Source organism: Limulus polyphemus, unplaced genomic scaffold (genome assembly GCF_000517525.1).
Source record: "Limulus polyphemus unplaced genomic scaffold, Limulus_polyphemus-2.1.2 Scaffold564, whole genome shotgun sequence".
NCBI classification, from domain to species: domain Eukaryota; kingdom Metazoa; phylum Arthropoda; class Merostomata; order Xiphosura; family Limulidae; genus Limulus; species Limulus polyphemus.
Window position 1 is genome coordinate 328,237 of NW_013666174.1, and position 5,340 is coordinate 333,576.

Consider the following 5,340-nt stretch of genomic DNA (forward strand, 5'->3'; position numbering starts at 1 on the left):
CAGAAGATCAACAACTTTAGCTTTTCGAAATAAGACCCAGTTAATGGTGAAAGCGGATGCCGAAGACGTAGTCAATTCCGATAAAGTTCTAAAAAGGTGATCTTTATTTCCTTGAATGCAGTGATAAGTGAATTGGCTGATGTGTCGAAACACCAACAGGTTGACGTAGAGGACCAAAAAGAACAACCTAAGTGGAACTTTATGTCGCTTGAAACCACTTTTCGAATCATCCTGATTATATTTGTAGTTAAAATGTAGTCCCAACTTTGCTCTGAGCCTTTCAAAGATTAAATACCTTGTGTTGATATACATATTTGTTAACTGTAGGTTTGTGTGAAGAATTCGGTTCAATAAAGTAGAGCTTTCAGGCTTTTGCTTCATACATAATACGGTAAAGTAAAAGTAAAGAAAGAAGCATGTGATACTGTTTTATTGGTAGAATGTTTATGAAATGAGCCATCAGCGTCGTTTAGGTGTAATAAAAAGCAGTTAGTAGTTTGTCCAGTTTTCTCGCTTGCTGATATATAGATTCGATTATGTATATAACTTTCAGATCTGTAGGTAGGATATCATTAAAGCTAAACGAAAAGCATAGCATTGATACGTAATACAGCTAGTTATATGTTACATAAATGTTGTATAAATACCTATCAAACAAAAAGTAGTAAATATGGGTTCCTTTCTCGATAAAGTAACAAAAAAACAGAATACGAACAATGTCATGTTTGGCAGTGTGTTATTAAGCCGTTTTTAGATCAGCTTGTGCTATATTTTCATAAAAAAAGAAAACTAAGGTAACCCAATGTACATATTACATAACTAGACTGGAGAAAATGCTTACGTTTCATATGAAGGAAAATATTTTTTTCTCTTGATAAGAATATTTAAAATATGTATTTGGAACACTTTACACATTTTCGAAACTTTTAACAGTGAACTCAATTTGATTTTGTATTAATTAATTCACATTACACAGTTCAATCAACATATTAGTAATGTTTGTTTGTGTTTGTTTTTTTAAATTTCAATTAAATCTTTATAATATCAGATATCTAGTGTTTCAGAATCCATTCTTTTTAACGAAATAATTTTAATTTTAGGTGAATTTTTCGCTTTTTCTCTCTCTTTATATGGGGATTAAATTTATTTGAAAGTCTTAGTCTGTTTCTGTTTTATATTAGGTAATATTTCGATATTCAAGCAGGAGAAGAGATGTACAAAATGCTCTTTATATGTGATATTTAAACAAAGATTAATTAAGCTTATTAAATTTTAATACTTCTCCAGTTTTAAGCATTGAAATTATAACTTTGAAACTACTTTAGTGCATACACATCAGTAGTATTTCAAAAACCTTTGTCTCTCATCTTTCAGTCGGGATGATGTATACGAGCACTGAAAGAAAGGTTTCCTGAGCAGTGACTCTTGGGAGACAAAAATATTTCTGAAATTCCATATTCACACAATTGTGGTTTTAAATGTGAATTAAATAAATTAATAAAAATATCGAAGTAAATCTGCAGTGTAAGTGATTTTTGTCATAAATATTATGCATACTTGTTTCTAATTCTTCGTCAACTTTCGGCATTCAAGCCATAGTAATACTAAAATGTTGATTACAAAAACAATTAGCAAAAGAATAATAAACAAAACTGTAAAATTCGTATTGTTCTTCTAAATGGAGTCTTGGATTTCATAAAGATGAGGTTCCAAAATTTGTTGAACAGATTCCAGAAGTTTAAAATGATTAGTTTTTCGAAGTATAATCCAAGGTCTGCAGAAGGTAATGTATTTTGTATTTTATTGGATCCATTGGTAATTCACTTGGTAAATACGCCGAAATGCAACAAGTTAAAATAGAAAACAAGAACAACAATATATTCGAAAGTCTTTGGCACATGGAACCACTCTTCAAATCATGCTGACTAAATGTATAGCAAATATGCAGTCTCAAAAAAAGTTAAAAGGTAAATAACATCTATTTTAGGCTTATGTTTGTGAAGAGACTTGAGATTCTTTTCGTTATGGCTGTGGACAAAGGGAATAGGAATACACAATACCACCTTTGTATAAAACTTCACTCACTAATATAGATTAAAGGTAGAGAATGTTAGTGTTAAGACCTGGATGTTTAATTTGTGTAGAGTATTTACGAAATTATAAAACGTATAATGTTCAATTGTATTTGGTCTGTTTTCATCTTTCTTGTCTGTTTTATAGTCATATTCTGATTGGTATGATGTGAATGCCAAATGTTTTTATTATAATTTCAACATAGATGTTTTTAATGTAATATATCATAAATCTAAACAACTATTAAGCACAGATTGGTTCAATAGCTAATTATCATTTTATATCAATTTATGATAACAATTATCTCATTAGCAAACAATTCGAAATTGGCTGTCATCTGTTGACTAATCTTAAAAACAGATAAAGCACAAATCGTTGAATGACTATTTTAGATTAAAAGTGATACCTTTTTTACAGTGTCAGGATTATGATCAATGGAATTAATATTAAAAAGGAATACAAAATCAAATCATAATAACGCTACAGCACAAGGTGATGATTTGAGGAAAAATCAAGTGCCGTTGTAATTGTTTTTCCCAATGAAAAATCTCTGTTAGAAATGAAAGACATCAACAAAAGACTGTTAGTGCACAAATTAAAAACAGTCACAAACCAGTAAACAAAGCGAACGTATACAGCTTTGTTATAAAAATGAAAAGTAACTTATAAAAGTATAAGCACCATAAAAATAATATTAGACACAAATTATAATGCAAAACATTGTTCAATCGGTTTGCTGCTATTTGTAGCTCAGTGGATAATTTGTCTTGTTAAGTATACAGAAAAGTTTCAGTATGCGAAAATATATATATACACGCATACATTTAGCAGGTTTATTGACGACTATAAACACTGTAGAAGACCCAATGATAAAATGTGAAAGAATACATACGTAAATCAGTAGCTCGAATCATTATATATAGATACATATATATATACAACTAGGTTGAAGAGAAAATAAATAGACATACACGTCTTTCCCATATAGAGACCTTAACTCCTTCACTGCCACATTTATATATAAACATCTCCCGCCGAGACGGGTTTAGTTTTAGATACATAATAAAAAATAAGATACATGTTTTAATATTTCATTACTTGCCTGATATTATAAACTGGTCAAATTTGATAATTTAAAAGTCAATATCTTTTCGTCTTGGTTGTACAAAACTCCAAGCTCACATGGCAGTGTAATGGAGTCTAGAAGAAATGTCATTGTCAATAAGTGAAGTGTTAAACAATTTTCATTAGCTGAGTTACTGTAAACTTTAAGCGAATATAAATGATCACGTTTATGAATAATAAAACTTATTAATGTAATTAAACAGACGTATGTGTTTAGAGAATCATTATCATTTATTGTTTTTTCGGTGACATTCTCAGTAACATTATAAGAAATCCGTATTTCTCATTATTACCAAGTCGATGCAGACGAGTATTACTGAGAAAAATACTATTTAACGCACTAGGACTAAAGAAAGAATTATTATATGTTTATATGTGAGAAAGTTATAAAGTCACAGATTAATCTCTCTCCTTTTCAAACGACTCTGAACTGTGATACAATTGGACAAATATAGTACGACTAGTTATATCTTTATTAATACATATAGAATCAGATTTCACAACATACATTACTGTTTATTCCTGTCTCAGGATGCACATAAGTTTACCTCATAACGTGTACAATTTTCGTGTAGACCGTTAGAAAAGTTTTAAGTGAAGCAAAAAGAAGCTTGAAGAAAAATATAGTCATATTTAAAAACTAAACTTGTGAAATAAATCAATTTTTGAACAGAATCTAGTGGTACGAACTATACAATTTAATTTAAATGATATTCTACATAACAACTTTTGAACTTTATGTTATTAAGTTAAAATGAGACGAGCGGTAACCATCAGAATAACGTAAGTCAATTAGACTGTTCGAAATTTATAATGATTACATTACATTTAATCATTAGTTGACATCCTCACCATACTTTGGGCCGCAATCCTAAGAGTATTTCAATAACTCGGCTTGCTTAGAAGATTTAATCCTCGTTGTACACCATACTTTGGGCCGCAATCCTAAGAGTATTTCAATAACTCGGCTTGCTTAGAAGACTTAATCCTCGTTGTACACCATACTTTGGGCCGCAATCCTAAGAGTATTTCAATAACTCGGCTTGCTTAGAAGATTTAATCCTCGTTGTACACCATACTTTGGGCCGCAATCCTAAGAGTATTTCAATAACTCGGCTTGCTTAGAAGATTTAATCCTCGTTGTACACCATACTTTGGGCCGCAATCCTAAGAGTATTTCAATAACTCGGCTTGCTTAGAAGATTTAATCCTCGTTGTACACCATACTTTGGGCCGCAATCCTAAGAGTATTTCAATAACACGGCTTGCTTGGAAGATTTAAAGAAGCAATGCAAAATGACCATTGAAAGAGGAGCTTTAATTCATCCAAGATATTTGAATATACTAAAATAAATTTCAAATCTTTATCAGATATCACTAAACGAATAAGAAGGAAAAACAAGTAATCACTCATTTTTAACAAGCTTCCGAACGAAATATAGATATTTCATACAAGGCTCATGTGGTTTGATTACCCACCCCCCTCAGTGGCACAGCGGTATCTTTTCGACTTACAAAACTATAAACCGGTTTTCAATACCCGTGGTGGGCAGAGCACAGATAGCCCATTGTGCCTGTTTGGATTAATATGTATTAAATAATAGAAAGTTGTGTTTTTATATCAAACAAATTATAACAATAAAAACGAATTGGCTTACGATTGCTATGTCAAATATTGTTCAGAATACGAAAATATTATGAATATCAGGTAAGATTTTTCAAAGTTTTCCTTACTATTTTTAGCACTTAATTTCTGAACTTTCGCCTTTATTTTGGATAAAGTAGAAGAGGCCTAGTTGAATACAGGCACTAGTAAGTGTGATCACAGGTAAATTTAAAGTTGTTACTACTTGGAAATTATTTGCTATTTGTTAAATAATTCTGTTGCTTTTAATGTTACTTTTGAGCTACCATAATCCATTTAGATCTATCGAAATGCAATGATATATCACATCGTTCAAAACATAAAAACAATGTTCTTCAAAATATCGAACACTGTTCATGGTGATGACTGTAAGCCTAAGAGTTACAACAGGTATTTTCATTTATTAATTCAAGGATTTCACTAAAGGAATGAGTTATACTAGACATGAATATAAAATTTCACAAAGATCATAAGTTGAGTCACAAAGAAAATCTCAC